The sequence below is a fragment of the Lygodium microphyllum genome, chromosome 9 (assembly GCF_053477565.2).
Source record: "Lygodium microphyllum isolate KBCC chromosome 9, Lygodium_microphyllum_v1.1.10, whole genome shotgun sequence".
Taxonomy (NCBI): domain Eukaryota; kingdom Viridiplantae; phylum Streptophyta; class Polypodiopsida; order Schizaeales; family Lygodiaceae; genus Lygodium; species Lygodium microphyllum.
Window position 1 is genome coordinate 134,475,351 of NC_141143.1, and position 22,631 is coordinate 134,497,981.

Here is a 22,631-nt window from a genome sequence, read left to right on the forward strand (position 1 = left end):
ACACGGATTTTACAGGGCACTACAGGGCATTTACAGGTTGTTACAGGTACACCCTTCATTACTGAAGTACAGATGCAGGTACTACATGGTACCAAAAATTTCTACTCATCCTTATATAGGGTTTGGTAACCATTTGGGGTTACTATTTTACCTTACAGGGTCAAAACAAGGCATGTATAGGTCAAAACAGGGTGCAAGCATGGACAGTTCAGACTCAGAGATCGAGTTGCATAATTTTATGTCCTAAATTTGTCATAGCGTGCTATAGCTCATCTTGAAGAGGGCATTCTTGGCTTCGATTTGAACTAAAAAAATTTGAAATTGGAGCTCCCTAGCAAAAGTTATAGCCATTTTTCTGACAGTGGGTATTGCAGGACTGCACTATTATGGTAGGGCATAAGGGTAAAACTAAGGTCCAGGATGATTATGCTCAAAAAATTAGAGATTCCATGTTGGATAATGCACCTCAAGAGAGCCTTGAAGAGCCTCAAAAATAAGGGAAAATCAGCATACTCAATGATACCTTGTACGTACATGAACAAAGACATAGAGAATGTCATGAGGCCCTACTATCAAGAATGGAGCAAATGGTTTTGTCTACTGATCAAATGAAGTCTTCCATTGAGAATTTAATAGATTCAATGACTCAAAAAAAGGCTTCCATTGACAAGTTGGTGGAATCTAATGCTCAAATTATGGCTCAATTCTCCCAATGGATGTAGATGCAAATGGGATCTAAAGAACCCAAGGAGAAAGCCTATTCAAACAGTGAGCCTTCAATCCCACTTTAGCCATCTAACCAAAATGGTCATGGTCATGGAATTATTGGATGAAGAGGCATTCCAAATAGCCAATATGAAGTAGGTGAGACTTCACAAATACATGATGACTATTTGGGAAATTTGAATGGAGCTAGCTCTCAAGCTTTTGGGCTGAATACTCAACTTCCTAGGGGTCCTCTACCAACAGGAAGATTGCATAGTGGTTCTCAGCCACCTATTGGGATATTTCCATCTCAATTTTGGGATTCAATGCATGGTACTCATGATCAATCTATTTTGGGACAGCAACCATTCCATGAAAGAGAGCTGAAGGACAAGATCATTTTAGCCAAGTTTAATGGTTAGTTATCTTCACCATCTGATTTAGAGGAGTGGACCTCTAAGATGGAATCTCACTTTGACATATTCCCCAAAGTTGATGACATGAAGATTCATTTTGCTTCTTTACATTTGGAGGGATTTGCCCATACTTGGTGGAGATATATAAAAAGGGAAAACATACTTGTAGAGAAAATATTTATTTCAGCCTGGTTTTGGACAGCCACAAGGACTGTTTTTAAATAGGGGCAAGTTGGTAACACTTATGGCAGCAATCATGTGCCAAAAGGGAGCTTAAGGGTGCCAACTTATCCACCATTCAATGCTTCTAAACCTCAAAGTAATTTCAGGACAGCAAATAGTCCTAGAGTTGGCTTCAAACAAGGGAACAGCAAGCCTAAATCCATTTCAGCCAACATGAATCCTAAGTCTATTCCTATGGATTTTTACAAAGAAATAAAGGATAAAGGCTTATATTTCAAGTGTGGGGAAAAGTATACACCTGATTATGCTTCAAAGTGTGTATATAAAAATGTCAAACCCAAGCTTTAAAGTATGTTAGTCTTTGAGGATCTTGAAGATGAGGTGGATAAAGCTAATGCAATTGCACTCAATGCTAAAAATGAAGATCTCGAGGAAGAAGTTAGGCAAGAGTATTTCTATGATCCAGCCAACTCTTTTCCTTTTAATCCAGGTGGAAGTGTTCCTTTTGATCTAGGTGGGACTTGTAATGAGCAACTGCTGCCACTAGTTGTTCTATTTCCATGGATGCTTGGATAGGTTCTAACAGCCCTAATACACTCCGTATGAAGGGTAACATTCATGGAAAGGCTCTGTTCATTCTGATAGATAGTGGCAGTACCCATAGTTTTGTGAATAAGTCCATCATGGACAAGTTGAATTGTATTCCCACAGATTTACCACATCCCATTAGAGTTCAAGTGGCCAATGGTAAAGAAGAAATCAACACACAGATATGCCCACAGGTTTCTTTACAGCTGGCTGAAAATTTTGAAGCAAAAGAAAACCTGATTACTTTGGAAATGGGGCCTATAGACATTGTATTTGGTTGTGATTGGTTGATGACATTAGGCAAGATCACTATGGATTTCTCACAGTTGTATATGGAGTTTATCTTCAATGGATAGCTTATCCATTTACAGGGGATTCCTAGTAGATCAGATTTTCAGCTTATTACCATTCAACAACTCAAAAGGGAGTACAAGAGGCACTCACAAATATTTGTTTTGCATTTGAATAAAGAGATGCAAGATCAGCCCAATAATTCAATAAACCATCCAGCCTTGACAGCTTTTCTTGAGGAATATAGGGATTTGTTTGAGGTGCCTACTTCATTGCCTCCCAAGAGAGCAGTAGATCACCCTATTGATTTGGAGCCCAACTCAAAGACAATCAATAAGCCACCTTACAGATTATCTAAGTGTGAATGAGAGGAAGTATACAAGCAAATCAAGGAACTTCTTGAGATGCAATTCATTGAACCAAGTTCTTCACCTATGCATCTCCAGTTCTGTTAGTCAAAAAGTAAGATGGATCTTTCAGAATGTGCATTGACTACAGGGATCTTAATAAGATCACAGTGAAGAACAGGTATCTGATACCCAGGATAGATGATTTGCCTGATGAGCTCAAGGGGGCTTAATTCTTTACGAAGATTGATTTGAGGTCAGGGTATCATCAGATTCGCATGCGAGAGGGTGATGAAGTCAAAACCGCTTTCAGGACTGATCGAGGGCTCTATCATTTCTTAATGATGCCATTTGGGCTTACAAATGCTCTTGCTACCTTCTAGAGCGTGATGAATAAGATTTTACAAATGCTCTTGCTACCTTCTAGAGCCTGATGAATAAGATTTTGCAGCCTTTCCTCTTTCAGTTTGTCTTGGTGTTCTTTGATGACATTTTGATCTGGAATAAGACTTTACAAGATCACTTAGCACATATGAGGAAGGTTTTTGATGTATTGAGACATCACATGCTTTTTGCTAAGGAGAAGAAATGTTCTTTCATGTAGATTGAAGTGGAATACTTGGGACATATTTATAGTGAAAAGGGATATAGGTTGATTCCAAGAAGGTGTAGTGTATAAAAGATTGGCCAACACCCACTACTACTACCTCTCTTAGAGGATTCTTTGGTTTATCTTCATTCTACCACTGATTCATCAAGCATTATGCGGCTATTGCAGCTTCTTTGACTGACAGGTTGAGGAAGGAGGCTTTCTTTTGGGATGCTCTTGGAGATAGTAGCTTCAACCAATTAAAGGGACTCCTTACCTCTGCACCTATCTTAGTATACCCGGACTTCTATTAAATATGAGGGATCTAGAGCATGGCATATGTGGAAGCTATGGAGTTTGAAAGAGGAAAAAGGAACTCATGAAGACATTGACCCTGACTAGGACAAATTGTTACACAAGTGAATTAGATTCCAAGATTGAGACTTGAACTCATAAACACAATCTTGTGTATTGACAATGACATGACACTTTACTGGACGGAAAAGAGTACTATCATTGCATTAGAAAAAGAGTGCAAGTGCAATGCTTTATAGGATTTGAGTGCTGGTACTTTCTCCTACTCTGCATATGGGATTCTCGTCCTGAGCCCTCAGTGCTCCTCAAAAAGGAACTAAAGTAGGTGTGATTGCAAATATTTCAACACCCCTCCTCAATCACAACCAGAAGTACAAAGTGTATAGAGGCTTTAGTGAAAGCAATACCTGCAAAGTGTGGGCACACCATAAACATGGCAAAGCACCAGAGGCTATCGCAGAAAAGGCTAAGTGTGGGTACCACAAACGTGATGGACGTCCAGAGGCTGTAGCAAGGGCCTCACAAAGTGTACAGAGGCTATAGTACAAGGCTAACTGAGGAGTTTACAAGTTTATGTTTAAGGCATTAGGGCTAGGAAATACAAAACTAAAAAAGTCTATCTGAATAGAAGGACTAATGAGTTTTGTCCTTCTCCTGGTGGTCTTCTTCTTCTTCTTCTTCTTTCTTTGCTCCATTTTCTTCTTCTTCTTTGACTGCAACTAGATAGGCCTTTTGGGACCTCTTTTTGGCGTGGCAAAACTTCTCAGTGTGTCCCGTCCTTTTGCAGAAGTCACAGAAGAGCTGATCCTTCTTGCCTTTGTACCTATTGCCAACATATAATGCATGTTCATCTCTAGAGGTGCTTGGTTCTTTCTTAGTTTTTAGCTTCTTTTCCTCCTCTAACGATGATGCTTGGATATCAACAAGTTTAGGGTTTGGCATATTAATTAGAGTTTTTGATACATTATTATATTCAGGAGGAAAATTCTTAAGGAGAACACCGATACAAACATCTTCTTCCATTTTAATGTTGATTTTGCAAGTTGGGTCAGAAGTCCTTCCATGTAATTTAGATGCGTGGCAAGTGATGTGTTGGACTTCATTTCAAGCCTGAAAAACTCAATCGGGAGACCATACTTTGATGATTTAGACTGTGCACTGAACAAGAGTCAAGTCTCTTTCATGTATATCATGTGAAGTCTCATAGTTATCCACATGGTGGATATAGCTGTCATCTAGCTCTAGTTTGATAATGGCCTGAGCCTTATCATCGTTCTTTTGCCAAGTGACAGCAAGATCCACATCACGGGGCTTCTTTTCTTTTCCAGTGGTAATGGCCCAGAGGCCCTTCTTCATCAGGATGAGTTTGATGCGGGCCAGCGAGGTATGAAACCCGCATCCTTTGAAGTGAGCAATTGGAGAGTCTTTTCCCATGTTAGAAGGCTGGAGCAACAGTAGATCAACACTAGATTTCAGCAGAGCAGATTTGATTTTTAATGTGTCAAAAGACACAAGCAATGGCAATGTAGTATCAAAAGAAACTAGTTTGAACTTTGATGCTTGTTGCTTGAGTTTGACTTGATTCTTGATGCTTTTCTTGTCCTTCAACTTGAGTCCCCTCCTTGCTGATGGATACTTGAATCCTTGCTGGAAATTGAGTTGGGAGCTCAGATTAGAGTGGCAGTAGCTTTGTTGAGTCAAGAGGAGTGAGAGAAATGAAGTGGGAGAAGAGCTTGAGCTTGATGTTGAATGCTTGGTCTTCCAATCTTCATCATTCATACAAGTGGCAAAGACAATATAGTGGCTAATTCTCTTTCTCATATGTGGGCTTGCAAAGTTTTAGCTATGACTGAATTGCATAATGATTGGATTGAAGAACTATAGGAGGCTTATCTTTTGGATGAAGAACTCAACCATATTTTTCAAAAATTAGAACAAGGTCTTATGGAAGAAAACTCACATTATCAGTTAAAAAATGGACTTATTTGGTTGAAAGGCAATATTGTCATTCCTTCTACCTCTTCTTTTACACGGAAAATTATGGAGGAACTACATTCTTCGCCTTTAGCTAGACATTTGGGAGTTTTCAAGACCTATGACAAGATTAGTAAAATCTTCTATTGGAAAGGCTAAACTCAAATTATTCGCACATGCCTACATCCTTATGGACATGGACACATTCCCTAGGGAGCAGCTTAAGGAATATTTGTCACATTTTATATCCTTGGAAGAGCAAGAATATCTTAACGAGGACTATGACAAGCTCCTACATGAATGCAAGTAGCTCATCTTTGACGAGGAAGCTGACAAACTACGCTTAACTGTGACATTCAACGAAGCGCTTTTCCAACCAAATATCTTAGAGATAGAGCAACTAAAGTGACAACCAGAGGGTCAAAGTAAATTTAAAAAATGTTGGTTTGAAAACCATGCTACAATGGCTGAACTTGGAGCCCAGAGTCTCAGAGGAGCAGCTGGCCAAATGGGAGTCTCAAAGAGACCCGTCGACCTATGTGGCACCAACTTCCTTTTGAGTACTGACTACCGTTCAAGATATAAACTTAGCTAGAGCTAGCCAAGATAACTCTCTGATTGATAAAATTATCACTAAGGAGCCACATGTTGCCAATAGGCTCAGACAAGGCACCATGCTACTCGATGTTGCAAAATAGCTATTGTTACCGAGTAGGTTGCCACAATTGCTAGATATGTATGCCACACTCCAGTACAATCTTGATTGGTTTTTATCCTCACAAGTGATATGGATTCATAAGCGTGTATATAAATAAACAATGTGTTTTTGTGACTGTGTATAAATAATACCAAAAGAAGAAAAGCCAACACACACATAAGCAATGATAAGTGCACATGATATGCATCGAAGTCAACACTATGGGATTGAGATAAGTGATGTCTTTTTGAGCTGCACCTATTCATTATGGTTGAAGCATATGAATTGCATGTACTCTCACAAGTTACCAAGTGAATGTAGGATGACACAAGTCTCTATATGAAAGAGTTTAATGTCCAAGTCACCACAAGACCACCAACCCCATAAAGAACCATTATGGAGAAAGTGGCATAAATACTAAGAACAAAGAGCCATGATGGAAGCTCCACTACTGGAAGAGGAAATCACCCCTATAGAAAGCACACCTTGCATTTGAGCATGGGCCAAAGCATAGTCATTGGCTACTCTCACTTTCCTCGCCAAACTCTACATCCAAGTAGGAGCCACGCTCTCAACAACAACACTCATTTCTTCATCAACCAAGATTTAATTTGCCACATGCTCTGTCCCTTGTCCATGCACAGCTCACTCTAGTTGCTATCTCAATTGTTCTAATGTCTCACATGTTACCAAAAGTTTTGCAAAATCTCAACTGTATCACTTCATCTCTACAACTGTTCCTCTAGCATCGAGGCTAGTAACACAATCATCTTTGTAATATCTTTTTTTCATAGCCTTTGGATCTCGACATTTCTCAATTCGAATGAAAGGCTGATAGCCTCAACGATTTGCATTTATTATATTCATTTTATAAAAAAAATTTAAAAAAGAAAAGAAAAGAAAAAATGAAGACACCCATGATCACAGCATAGGACCTAAGGGTCCTCAAACTAGGTACATCTAGTGACCTTGGATTGATGGCTCCATCCCTAGTCCCCTAGCCCTTTATACATCCCCCACAATTGTTCAGGGCACATCAAGGGCAGGACATACCTAGAGAGCTTGTCTCGCCTAACCTATCACCCTAAACCATTTGCACGATTCTTTTTTGCACTCCATCTCAGTGCCATCCCCAAAAAAAAAGGATGATTATTATCTTAACAAAAAAATGGGAATTAAATAATCTTCTTGTGGATAGGATCAAAAGTACTATTCATGAAGATGTGGTGTAAAGGAGAGCTAGATGGATAACATTACCTAAACTTAAAGGTTTACCCTCTCCTTCCTTTTCATTCCCTCCTGGATTGAAATCGAATGTAGCATCATGGAAGCTTATGCGTCCGTTTTACCCTACAACAAATGCTATGGCTATTATACTACAGCGGGCGCACGTAAGTTGTTGCATAATATTGATTACCCTTGTAGCATCTTGCCAATAGCAGCAAATTAGTGGTAAGCAAGGCACGAAAGACCATGAAAAGTACACCATACTCCTCAAACAATACAAGTAGCCACCAACTACCAAAATCTAAGGCGTCGATGAGCTCAATTATGCTATATCGTGTTGTCAAAATCACAAATGATGTCTCAAGAAGCCTTCAAGTATACTTCTCCTCAACATCGACAATTTTTTCCAACCCATTGAACCCTTGCTTCATCCACACATTGCTAGAAGGAACCAAACCGGCAATCTTCTAACTACGTAATATATAAATATGCACATGCACTCACATAATATTTTCACCATAGTCTAAATATAGTTTGGATCCTCAAGTGTAAGACAATACTCTCGGCTTGCTTAGATTTCGTCAACCTGTCTCCCAAACCACTCAAACTACGTATTGTGCATGATAAGAAGACTAGCACTAACCCTTAGGGAGAGACCATATGAGAGGTTTTCAATTGCAGGGATTGAAGTCTCCAACAAAAGTGTCGTTAGCTCTTCATCAACACTCAACTTTGAACTCTTGTCATTTATCATCATCACCAAAGAATCGTCATTATGTGCAGAATCCCCAAAACACCAACACCTGTGCTATCCATGAGTGTAAGTCCCAACAAAGAACAACCCTACCATCAACTACAACAACCCTATCACCAACCAATCAGGCCAACAACATGCCACCAATGACCTTCATCCACACCACCACTGAAACTCCCCCAAGACAAACCACAGCAGTTCCTTCCACCCATGTCTTCAGTGCATGCCAAGCCTACTACCTACGGTGGAGAGTGCTATGGGATTGGCACTCATCTAGGAGGGGGGTAATGTTAACCCTCAGATGAACAAGGTGGAAAATCTAGAAAATCTAAAGCAGAAGACAAGGCCAAGGAAAAAGTGAAACGGAAGACAAAGGCACGCCAAGAAAAATGTGGAAACACAAGAAGTGCAAAAAATTCCTAAATCAAGGAGAGAGGCACACAAGAAAAAGTGCAAGTCAATACTTTTGTAAAAGAGCGCAAGGCGCACCATGATTTATTTCGTAAAAGAGTGCTAGGCTCTTACCCATACAAATTGTAAATGTTTAGAGGCACGGGTTGAGGCCATGCCAATAGGGAAGAGAAGGAGAAGGGTTGGAGGAAGACCAAAAAGGGGATGACTGCCCAAAGGGAAATAAGATCAGGGTTTTGTATTATAAAGTTGAAAAGTGAATGATGAGCCCATTCTTGGGTGTGACCAAAAGTAGCTCTCCTCTTCTTCTTCTTCTTCTTCTTCTTCTTCTTCTTCTTCTTTCTTGCTTGAGAGTGTGAGGGAGTGAGTGTGTGAAGGCGACACAACAAGGGAATGGGGCAATAGCGACGGCCCTTTGCGATACAAAAAAGCAGAGTCGCTAAAAGCGTCGCTAATAGACGTCGCTCCTTTGCGACACAAAAAAGCAGAGTCAGTAAAAGCATCGCTAATTCTATTAGCGACACTAATAGCGATGCTTTTAGCAACGCAATGTATATAGTGATGCTTTTAGTGATGCTAATAGAGACGCTAATAGCAACGCATATAGCGGTGCTAATAGCGACGCCGGTCTGAGAAAAAAGTTTTGAAAACCTGGGCGTGACATTTGCCAAGAAAAAATTTGCGAGAAAGAATGAAAGAGAGAGTGAGAGAGCTTAAAGCTTTGAGAGGGAGAGAGAGAGAGAGGGAGAGGGAGAGAGAAAGAGAGAGGGGGAGCTCATCACCATCATCATCGCTATCGCCACTATACACGAAGAAGAAAGAGAATTGTGCAAGGGAGAAGGGAGGGAAGGTGTGAAGAGAAGGTACAAAGGGTTTCATCTTCACGCCTTTGAGGTAGGTACATTGGCTCTTCTTGCTTTGTTTTTGTGTTCTCTTCTTTCCTTTTTCTTTTTTCTTTGCAAAGAGATACATGGAAAGAGAGGGATGGAGGAAGGGAGGGAGAAGAAGGAAGGGAGAGAAAGAGAGAAAGAGGGAGAGAAAGGGAAGAAATGAAACAAAGAGAAAGAGGAAGAGAGAAATGAGAGATGAAGGGAGGGAGAGAGGAGGATGAGTGAGAGAAACAACGAGAGAGAAAGAGGGGGGAGAAACAAAGAGAGAGGAAACAAAAAAAGGGAAATAAAGAGAGAAAGAGAGGGGGAAAGAAATAGAGAGAGGGAGAGGGAAGGAAGAGAGGAGGAGGAGGTAGAAAAGAAGGGTGAGGTAAAGAGAGGAAGGAGAGTGAAAAGAAGAGAGAGGGAGGGAGAAAGAGAGATAGAGAAAAAAAAATAGAGAGCGAGAGAGAGGAAGAGAGAAATAGGAAAACAATGAGAGAATGAGAGAGAAGGTTAAGAAAGAAAAGTAAAGGAGAGGGGGGAGAGAGAGATAAAGAGAAGTGGGGTGATATTTATTTCAATATCTTTGTCTTTTAAGCTTTTTATTTTCTATCTTTGATTGTCTTTGCAATGAGATGAGTTGAGTGAGAGTGGGGAGGGAAGGAAGGAGAGAGATAGAGAGAATAAGGGAGGGGAAGGAAGAGAGAGATGGAGAGAAATAAAAAACGGGAGAGAGAGTGGCTTCATAAAAATGTGTCAAAACCCAAGCATGGCATTTTACAGGTTTATAAACAAGTGAGAGAGAGAGAGAGAGAGAGAGAGAGAGAGAGAGAGAGAGAGACACCGCCACCACTGCCGCCATCCATGAAGAGGGAGGAGACAAGTGTAAAGGAGAAGGAAGAAACTCGTGAAGGTGAAGAAAAAGGAGAGAAGTATGAAGGGATTCTTCTTCAAGATTTGAGGTTAGTGCATTATCTCTTCTCTCTTTGTTTTTCTCTTTTCTTTACTTCTCTCTTTCTTTTTGCTGATGAAGAGTGTATAGAGAGAAGAAGTGAGAGAGATCAACGTGTGCAAGGGAGATTGAGAGAGAGAGAGAGAGAGGCCGTTGCCACTGCCAATCCACCACAAAAAGAGAGGGGACAACTGCAAAGAAGAAGGAGAGAAGCGTGAAAGGATTCTTCTTCAAGCTTTGAGGTAAGTTCATTCTCTATTCTCTCTTTGTTTTTCTCTTTTCTTTACTTCTCTCTTTCTTTTTGTTGATGAAGAGATATATAGAGAGAAGAAGGGAGATAGATCAATGCAAGGGAGATTGAGAGAGAGAGAGAGAGAGAGAGAGGCCTCCGCTGCCACTGTCATTGCCACTGCATCCACTAAAAGAGAGGGGACAACTACAAAGGAGAAGGAGGGAACCCGTGAAGGAGAAGAAGGAGGAGAGAAGCGCGAAAGGATTCTTCAGACGCCAAACTTCAGACCAGGGATCTGCACGTATTTTTTTCCCGAAAAAAAAAATTGGGCTCTTGGCCACCTAACGAGTGCACCTGTGAAGTTTCATCACATTCCGATAAAAGGTTATGGATTTACGATCACACGATGGACAATGCGTATGAAGCTGCATTAACCTGGTTTTGGGGTTTAAATGGGTTAAAAGTTTATTCTTTTTCTCATTTTCACATCTTGCTTTCTTTACTTCCTTCATTCTCACACCCCCAACCTCTGTCTCTTCTCCATCTTGCCCTCCTCGAGCTTGCATGGCAGGCACCAAGCAAGCATGTCACCATTTCTGGGCCATGGAAAGGTCTCATGCCAAGGCTCACCACCTCGAGCCTCCTCTAGTGCAGCAATAGGTGCTCCCAATAGAGCACAAAAACCACCATAAAAGAAGAGGAGATGGAAACTAGGCACTATTGCCCTTCTGGAGATAAGGAGAATCCAGCGCGAATATGAGCTTCTCATCTCGAAAAGATCTTTTCATAAGGTTGCTCGGGAAGTCATGCAAGACTTGGAGCTAAAAGGGATGGAAAGATTTTGGGCGCGAGTGCAGGATGGCCCACCAGTAGGAAGGTAGACTGTTGCATCTATGATGGCAGAAAGAAGAGCCTAGATGATGTACTACATGTACCTTCTATTACCAAGAATCTATTGTTGGTTGGACAGATGGCAGAACAGAATTTGCAAGAATTTACTATCAGTTGTTGAATAGATGATTTCAGCCCAATACACATGGCTGTACATTCTAAAGTACAAGGATGAGGTGCTCGATGTCTTTAAGAAAATGGATTTATAAAGAGAAATGCAAGTCAAATGGTTCATTGGAAAGGTATAAATCCCGGTTGGTTGCAAACGGATATGCACAGTAATACATCCTAGATTATGAGGAGACTTTTAGCTCAGTTGCCAAGATGGCAATGGTGAGAATAGTCATTGCATTAGCAGCTTCTAAGGGCTGAAAATTATGACAGATGGATGTCAAAAATGCATTCTTGAATGGTGACTTGCTTGAAGAGGTATACATGGAGCAATGTGAGGGTTATGTACACAACCTGAGGTGTATATGGAGCAGTCTGAGTGTCATGCAGATCACAGCCTATTTACAAAGAAGACAGAGCCAGAAACATTGCATAAGCAAACTAATAGCTACTTTAAAAGAATACATTGTACACTCGGACACATGGCCTATGTGTGCAATTCCATTATAATGGAGGTGGACTATTGCTAAATTAGTAGTATTGAAAGTTGAGGTTAAAACCAATGTTGCTTTACATGGTGAGATTTGGATCATGCCATACATAATCGCACACCCCATTGGTTTATTTGACTAGATATGGTTATTATCAAAATATTTAGATATTACTTTGTTGACACAATTTTTAGACATTAGGTGTAGGTGACATTGGCAAATGAATTATGCAAGAATATTTAGTGCATATAGCTAGAAGGGTGGCAGGGCTCCATGCCCTGCCACCTAAATATTTTCCCCTCTGTAACCATTGCTATTTGCATCGAAAATTTACTCTGCAACAATTGCTATTAGCATCGCTATTTGTGTCGCTATTAGCGTCTCTATTAGCATCAATATTTGTGTCTCTATTAGCGTCTCTATTTGTATTGCTATTTGCATCACTATTAGCATCTCTATTAATGTCGCTATTAGTGACGCTAATAGCGATGACGAGGGTAAATTTTTCCATGAATAATTCCGTCGCTTTAAACATCGCTATTGGGTCTATATGTTGTAGTGTGAGGGGCCGTGGTGGAGAAGCTCTCCATCTTCTCCTCTCTTCTTCTCTTTTCTTCTCTTCTCTTCGCGTTCACCACTGCGAACCTAAGGGCAGAGTCTTTTGCAAGATTTTTGAGATAGATTATGCAATAATTACCTATATGAATTGGTTAGTGGCAGTGTGTTGGAAGTTTGGCATGCTTCATCAGAGTTCACATCTGATATCATTGGGAGGACATAACTATGAGAAGAATATTATCTACAATAATATGAAAATTAGTCTGTTCTCTCTACCCAAATGTGGATTTTCTTTGAGTCATATGGAATTGACATGCAAGGTTCGAGCCTTTGGATGACCTTACATCCAATGCAATATTCTCTGTGGATGATGATGTTGAGATTCCTTGTGATACCTTGACATTTGCTTTCAATGTATGCACTAGCGCACATGACAATATGGTGGAGTTTATACTCTAAATGCAATAGATATAGCCATCAAGACACCAATCCCCCCTCGGCCAAATTTGCATGGAAACGAAATAAAAAAGGTGGCGTGCTTTGAAGAGAGCATTTAAAAAAAAGTAACTGAAGGGGGGAAAAGGAAGCATCATTGTGCAAAAGAAGATGGACAAATTCTGGCACGAAGGAGGAGGCCAAGTGATTAAAGTCTTCATCAAGAAGATATTGGTGGCCAAGCATCATGTCTAGAGTTTGAGAGTGCAATGACTATTTGAGGGAATTTGCCATCACCATGGATAGGAGTTCAGCATGAGGTAGAGAGAATGGAGGCAATGTTTAGTAAATCAAAACAACACCTCCCGCAAGACCGACTGATCAGAAGGATGTATGTAGTGTTAAATGATATTACTACATGAGAAGGACTATGAATTATGGCAGCTACATCATTGCATGAGGATGGCCAATCAAAGGTTTTGTTGTCATGGAGAGAAGAGGGAAGACATCATTCGAGTCAAGTAGTAGAGAGGCAACATGTGGAAGATGTAGCAACCTATAGTTTTACCAATGAGGAAGGTTGACTTTGCAACGTGAACGCGTGAATACTGAACTCACTGAAGTTAGTGTTGTTCCAATTCTCTCTCTCTCTTTGGAAGAAGAAGGCATCACAGGGAAATTAGCTTCAATAGGACTTGTCACTCTGCGTGCAGCTCGACAATCTAGACCCCAATAGATCCCAAGCAGGTCTATTTGTCATTTGTGCCATGTGAGCATGGGGGTGGGGTCAGTGGGGTTTGTCAATGTGTCTCAAAATGGCATTACGATTTTCACTTTGTCCCTTTCACGTCATCATGAAAATTTTCACTGCAATGCTTGACTGTCGGAGACGTGAGAAGTTGGGCCCATAATCATTGCGAGAATAGAATAATGGCAAGGGAATGTGCATTGACATGCCACAATGATAACTGAATGACCAACGACATTGAAGCCACCTTCTGAGCCTCATGTCATTCTCTTTGAAATAAACTATTATTTTAAAGAAATCAAAGCCTGATGTTTCGAGTACGTAATTGGTGGATCTTGAGGGAAATAGAAGCGAATAATTAAGCGACGCATGCTCATTCAACAATTAGTGGATTAAGAAAATAATTAAGCAAATAAATGGAAGCAAATAAATTTCCCAAAAAATGACTAATTTCAAAATGACTAACCTGGCGATGCATCCTGACGTGCGTGACTCCTAGGGAATAAGATTGGACTGCATAGAAGGCTAAGAAGTAAAAATCTCACTCTCCCCCTTCCCCCATTCTCTCTCTCTCTCTCTCTCTCTCTCTTCTCAGACCGTCTATCTCTTTCCCATAATCTCCCCTCCCTCTCTCCATCTCCCTCTCGCAGACATAGTCTCCGACATGAATTGTTTCCTTGATATTGAAGGATACACATGCTACTTAGCTAGTGGAGGTTTCAGTGTGGTAGACTATGCAATGGTACACATGAATGATTTATGCATGTTCAGAGAGTTCTGCTAGGTGAAAAACATCCAAAATCGGATCATATAGCTTTGGGTTTGACACTTGATATTTGCCACCATGTAGGACATGCAGGGGACACATTAGGTACTGGTGCATTCCGTATTGATGTAGACAAGAAACATTGGTCACTTGGATAGTCTTATGAGCAATCTTACTAGGAGCACATGGGCTGATCTAAGAGATGCAATGTTAAATACAGCTATAGAGGTTTTTTGGGAAACTAAAGAACAGTCACAAAAATGTCAAAGGATTACCATGGAAGAAATGGTTTGATGATGAATGTAAGGCTACATGTAGAAAGCTGAAAATCCTCCCTAAGGGACAAGAAGGAAGTGAGGTGGGAAAACAATATAATGCTCTCATGTGTAAAAAGCAACAAAGATATGTAGTGGCCAAAGAAAGTGAAGATGCTAGGGAGTTTGAGAAATGTCCAAGGCAAGCATGGAGAAAATTGCAAACCAAACAGTCAAGTGTTATGGGGGATTTTAAGATGCTGACATGCTATCGTATGTTACAGAACTTTACATGCTTAAAGGGGTACAAACCATCATATGTGATATACATACATAGTCATTTAGTGCTCTGTTCACTTTAGAAACATCGGAGGTAGCCCTCAACAAGATGGCTAATGGAAAATCATGTGATACTTTGCAGTTGAATGCAGAGATGTTGATTGAAATGGACAACAAGGGAGATGCGACTATTTATGTTGCATGTGATACATCATGCTTTTGCATATGGTTTTCCCCAAGAATGGTAGGAGAATTGGATACAACTATTGTATAAGGGAGGAGATCACAATTTTCTCATGAACTATCGCACGATTATGGTCAGTTGAGCCATGGCAAAGCTATTCAACACTATCCTGGAAATGCAATTGAGTAAATGGGCAGAAAGTAATAACAAACGCACTTATGGACAAGAAGGTTTTCACCCTGGTCATAACACCATAGACCATTTGGTTACTTTACATGTGCTTATGGATGAAATTCGGCTTGAGGTAGCAACCTTACATTGCTATTTTGTGGATTTTAAGAAGTATTTTGACACTGTACCAAGGGTTGGCTTATGGAAATGAATGCAAGAATTAGGGGTTCCAAATTATCTATGCATGGGAATTTATAGGATATATCAATGAGTGGTGTGCCGCCTCAAAGGTCGCAACGGGCTATCACAAATATTTGAGAGTAATATGGGAGTTAAACAAGGTTGCCCACTCTCCCCTACATTATTTGGTTTATGCATTGATAAGCTAGAGGAAATACTTCTCAGGGGTATGAATGAAGAGGAAGCCAAAATCCCGCATATTGGCATGTTTGCCATCTTGCTCCTGCTTTATGCAGATGATGTAGTCTTCTTTACATATACTAGGGAACACATGCAGCAGTTCATGGGGATTCTTGAACAATTTTGTCAAGATAGTGGTTTGACAGTGAATGTCTTCTTTACATATACTAGGGAACACATGCAATAGTTCATGGGGATTCTTGAACAATTTTGTCAAGATAGTGGTTTGACAGTGAAATACTTCTTAGGGGTATGAATGAAGCAGAATCCAAAAGCCTGCATATTAGCATGTTTGCCATCTTGCTCCTGCTTTATGCAGATGATGTAGTCTTCTTTACATATACTAGGGAACACATGTAGTAGTTCATGGGGATTCTTGAACAATTTTGTCAAGATAGTTTTGACAGTGAATGTATAAAAAACAAAGCATATGGCTATGCGTACCAAGCAATCAAAGACCCCACCAAAAGTACATTATGCAGGACAGTCTATAGAGGTAGTATCTACTTTCAAATACTTGGGGATTGAGATACCTGCATACCATAGATGGCATACATGTATGGAGCGGCAATTAGCGGCAGGGAAAAACAAGTATTATCACTTAAAATGACTGCAGTCGTACAGATACTAAATGCTAGAAAATACGTTGTATGATTTTTGATGCATATGTTCTACAGATGGTATTATATGGAGTGGAAGTGTGGGGGGGAGCATCTCCTCATCTCCATGGAATGACATTGAGAAGCTGCAAAAAGATTTTATTCATAGATGTTTGGGCATCAAAAGCACCACACCATATGCTTTTGGAAACTGGCCGTTGGCCAATTGAGGTACATGCTATGATCCGAGTAGTACTGAGATATGCCACTTGAGTACGTCAAATGGATGATAGTAGGCTCCCCAAACGGGCATGGGATGCTAGCACACACTTACAAAAAATGTGGAAAAGTAAAGTTCTTTCAACAGGATGGGTGCTTGATATGCGAAAATGGTTTAAAGGGTGGGGAGTGGATAGATATCTAGATATGGCATCCGAAGATATATGCATGGACACATTTCAATCAGACCTCTTACGAGCATATCAAGCAAAACATCAAAGCAAGGGAGAAAATGGAAAACTTGCTTATTACAGTATGCATATGTATCCTTCATGTTGGGAATCCTACATGTAGGTAGAGGCACACACACAGCCATACATAGCCAACCCACTCTCAGTGGTATTTAGACGAAGTATTGCACAACTTTGAACTCGATCACACACTTTATTGATCGAGAAAGGTGCATGGAATGGACATGCAAGAGAGACAAGGTTATGCAACCTCTGTGCACTACAGATTGTAGAATCAGAGGAGCACATGATTATGATATGCCCAACATATGCACACATACGGGCTGACTTTGATATCTCTTTACAGGGGCCACTTCACCAGTTTTTTACCACTACTCCTATATCAAAGTTAGGGGCTCTCATTGCTCGCATGTTACGCTTTCAGGAGAACCACGCTGCATAGATCATTCTCTTACAGTCGCTACCCATTCCTACCATGGGGGAGGAGAATCATTGTATATCTGGAAAGGTCCCATGGGTCATAATTTGGCCTTCTGTGGATGATAATAAACTGCTCTACTCTACTCTCTCTCTCTCTCTCTCTCTCTCTCTCTCTCTCTCTCTCTCTCTCTCTCTCTCTCTCTCTCTCTCTCTCTCTCTCCATACTAAACAAATGGACAACCAAAGCAAGGCTAATCGCATTAACTTGCAAAACATGCCTCCTAGTTCATTCGATGGTGCGCAGCTTCAATTGGAAATGAGGCACACCCCCAATCCAAGTAGAATGTATTGCACCTCGCTTACATCCCTTGGAGCAGGCTCGTCGATTATAGAAGATCGGATGGCCCAATGAATTTTCAAATGCAATGGACCAAGAAGCATGTAGCTGTAAGCCTCACATAACCTGACATTGATAGCTACCTCTTGCAAACTACGTAAGTTTTTTTGTACTACTATGTCAATCAAGAAGGTTATTACAAATTGATTTCGATTTTTAAAGAAGCATATAAGGGGTGCATATTCAACATGTGTCTCATATATAAAAGATACTTCACAGGTATTGGTGTGCATTTGGTCCTAAAGATGCACTTGAATGTCCTCCTTCCACCACACATAAGAAAAGAAGAGTCTCATTAGAGAGACATTTTGTCTATGCAATTATCTAAACAAAGGTTCCTATTGCATAGATAATTGCATCATTGTGCTCGGCTGCAGACACAAAGGCTTGGTTGAGGGCATTCAAAAATAAAATCCTTTGACTACAATAAATCTTGGGAACCGAATGCCTTTATGGTAGATGATGCGCAAGCTAAAATTATGACCAGCAAGTAAGTACTATGACCTCTATCTATTGTGTTATTTGGGAGTTTCATTGATTAGTATTGTCCATACAGGGAGGTCTTTGGGGTTCCAATTTATCTTTGTATATGGCATGTACAATGTTTCTGGTTGAGGAAATTAATAAAAAAGGTTCATGATCCATCACTTCAAGCTAAGATGTTCAGATGTTTGGGGGACATCATGAACATGCGCAAATGCACTTGTGGCAACACAGTTCAAGAAGAGGCCTCCTCACTTGTTGACTTTTTCATTGACAAGTACAAATCCCAAGAGGCTTTCATTCGTTATTTCAAGGAGCAATGGTTTGGATGTTTAGGTAAAAGAGAGAATATGTGAACTAGTTTCAATATAATCAAACTTATTTAATGGAGACATGCGTGTTGGCTTATGCATCTGTAGAAATGTGGGTTCATGCAACAAGAGTACTACCACATGCCAATCAAGACACAAATGGAAGCATTGAGTCATACCATGGAATTTTGAAATCTCAATATTTGATTGGAAGGAAGACAATTCATGGACGACATCTAGATTGGCTACTTCAGAAACTTCTAGGCCCTTGTCATTCTTTCTATTGGTATTAGGATATGTTGAAAGAGGTGGGTTTCAAGAAAAATTTCAACATTATGGATGTTGTAGTCAATTCATATGATTAGGCCAAGAAGATACGTGAAGAACATATAGTGTTCTTGGGGGAAGACAAAAAGGACGCTAAGGTCCTTAGCCAAAGCAATGAAGATATTTGGTACACAGTACTCAATGCAGATTGCGAGTGGGCATGTTGCTTTTGTGAATGGGTGATCAAGGGAAATATTTGCAAGCACCAATTGCGAGTCCTAATGTTTCATGGCCTTGAGCCCACCATGTTATTGGGCATATCCTTGGATATGTACAACGACACCTTTGCATGGCCTTCACATAAGTGCATACCTTTACTTGCATATTATTTGAGGTATTGTTTTAGTATTCCAAGATTTTTACTTACAGGTCATGGCTTCGTGAATATGGGGGGGCAAACATGTGCAATGTTGAATTCTTCCATATCACCACCACATGAGCTTGCACCAAGTGAGTGATCATCTTGTGTTTATAGTGGAAATCATCCAAGGTTTGTCCTAACAAATGTCCATGTTATTCTTGCAAGGTGATGGTCCCCAAAATGTGGCAGATACTGGTAAATGGGAAGAAGAACTATTTTCCACATTTAAAAAAGTTCAGGTTGTTTGTGGTAAGCACCCTTTATAATCCTAAGAATAATATAATATGATCTATTTCAATAAGTCTCAAAAGGCATCCTTGCATCCAGGAAATGGTGCAGACCTGCTGTCTCATGCCCTTCGTTTGGCCCACCAAACATTGGCTGCCTTGCAACAAATGAAGGCCTCAAAGTTGGACATGGCTTCACATCCATGCTCCCAACTTCAACCAATAGATGATGGATTTGGGAATTCCTTGGTGCGTGCAAAACCCTTCATAGAGTAGCAATTGTCACAATCTCAAAAGCAGACATGTGCACACAAAAGAGTACTGGATCCTTTTCGAGTTCTCCCAAAGAAGAAGAGGGAGAAAATGCAAGAGAAACTAGACCGCCTTTGCAAGGAAGATAACAATGGAGTTATGTGACAATAGCTATTGAAGCATAGAATCCCTAGTCGATAGCTATTTCAAGTCCTTGTCAATATTATAGACAATGTGTTTCTCATTGACTGTGTTTTAGTAGTAGCATCACTCAAGTCTTTTAACATTATGATGGAATATTTACTTGAGATTTGTCATGTGATTTTCATGATTGTATCAAAAAGGGTTCATTAAGATGTTTCAATAGTTTGTTTGAAAGGTCCTTATAGTTTGTAAGGCTATCATCGTAGAAATTCCATCATCGTAGAAAGCCCACAAAAGGGAGAGAATGCCCAAATACCCTACAAATGGGTGAGAACACCAAATTGTTGCATGCTCTAAAACGTACGCTTTGGAAAGTAAGTGCACCCATTGAGCATCCATTCGAATCGCATCTAGCCTTATTATATCTCAAAAGGCATCCTTGCATCCAGCCTTATAATGTGCCAAGTATTGAATTCCCTAATTAACTTGCCTTTAAAATGCATGTGCTCCTCTAATGGCATCAAGACACTAGCTTTGATCTACATTTTGAATGTAGATGTTTTCAACAGTGAACCGCACATTAGCTTTGATCTACATTCTGAATGTAGATGTTTTCAACACTGAACCGCACATTAAACAATGTAAGAGTGACATGGAGGGTGGATTCATGTTATCAAACTCGTATATATTGCAAAATAAGTCAAGCAAAATAATAATTGTATATTTTCCGAATGAGTTCCTCACTGGAGACTTTGGCTTACATCAATCAATACAATTGGCGAATTGGTGAAATGACTACACGAGACAGGCCCTGGATTGTAGTGGCCGATGTCAAGGCATTGGGACACATTGTGGTCAGTATCATTTCTAGAATAAAAGTAGTAATTATACCGTGCAGACCAGTTCACTGTTCAGGGATTTCGAGAAGAGAAAAGGAGTGGAATGCCAACCAGGGGGCGATTGTACCCTAGCTCTCAAAGTGCTTCTCCAGCTATGCACAATGTCTCAGAGCACGTTGCTTGTAAGAATTTGCGGGCATTTCTTGTGCTATTCCACGCTTGCAAGAATGTCAGGCAATTCTCTTACTAGTGCTTTGAGCTAAATCCAACAGATCTTATTTGGATATCCCTTGCTGGATGTGATTGTGAAAGAAATCCGAAAAAACGTTAACAGAACCCTGAATTCGCAATTATGAGGCCCGCATTGACACACTTCATGGACATGGGAAATATGTTCCAGGAATGAATCCTCTAGATGAGGTATAATCCAAAATGTTTACATACCACATGCGCAAGACCACTTGGCTATTAACCAACCAGATGTGCCACAATTTTATACTTATACATAGCATTATATATTTACCCATCATGCTAAAAAGAGAGACATAAGGACCGATTCCAAAAGATGCACTCATTGTGGAAAACAACAATAACCGAATGGAACCACGATCAACGAAACTGAAATTGACTTTGGCAAGCACCAAAACAACATTGTTGGAATACTGAGTAGTAGATTCACACTGGCCATAATTGTAAATGACCAAGACAGTGCCACACCAAGGCCACTCTCCAAGAAGAGTTGAGACTACATGAACAATGTGGGTAAAAAGCAAGAGAACAACCCAACAAATCATGGCGAAAACTATCGGCATTCAGACTACCCTACATTATTGGAGTCGCATGGTTGAATAATCTCCATACTAGGATGAGGCACGTCCATGAGCACTATATTTATGCCGACCAGCATTAGAAGCTTGTGTAAGGATATCGCTCCCCTCAATTTTCACATTTTGCTCCCCCATATCCAAAGAATCTAGAAAAGCAATGCACGATCTAGATCACGTATGCATCACACTCATGGCATCTAGAAAACCAATTGTAAGGTAGTTGTGAATGAAGGTGTCCTTCTTTACAACGTAATAATCCACGTGTTCCTTGCACGCACACTGCAATATTGTCTCCATCTTCACAGAAGCTTTGACAACCATAGCGTACTTTTTTTGTATGCCTTTTCATCAAAATTTATTGGTTTGGTAGGGGTACCAGGCGATGCCATGAACCTAGATAGTCTACCTCGCTTCATGCTAGGCACTATCCAGGCTCTTGGGTGCTCTGTGATTCTATGGTTATTAATAAACTCAATCTGTTTTTTTAACATTGAGTTTTTTTTTCAAACGTCGGAGTTTTTTTTTAAACGTTGGAGTTGGCCCACCCATTCTATGGTTAACGTTGAGTTTTTAAAAAAAAATTCAGAGTGGATTTTAAAATTTAAAACATGTCCTTTCTTCTTGCAGTAGAAGCACTCTCCTTGAAACTTCTTCTTGCCGCCCTTCTTCTTTTTCTCACCATCATTTTTGGTGGAGGAACTACCTTTGCCTTTTGCATTGGCAGAGAATGCAACATCTCCATTGTTGCTTCCTTCTCGAGCTTTCAGCCGCCGCAACTCCTCCTCCATCAATAATGCACAAACTCCTCAAAAGTCAAAGCTTGAGGTCTCACCTGAGTATTAAGGGCAGTTACTAGTCCATCAAACTTTTGTGGACAAATCCGAAGTCACCTCTGAGCTAGCTCTTCGCTAATCTTTTGTATCCCAACGCCAGCCATCTGGTCGCGCAGATTCGTTGGTGTGTTTTTTTTAAATTGTGGTTAGGTAAAGGTTTAGTTAAACATTGAGCTTTTTTCAATGCAAATGCACTTTAAAAGTTTAGTTGAGGAACACAAACACTTAATATGTTTTTTTTAACATCGAGTTTTTTTCTAAGATTGGTGTTTTTTGTTTT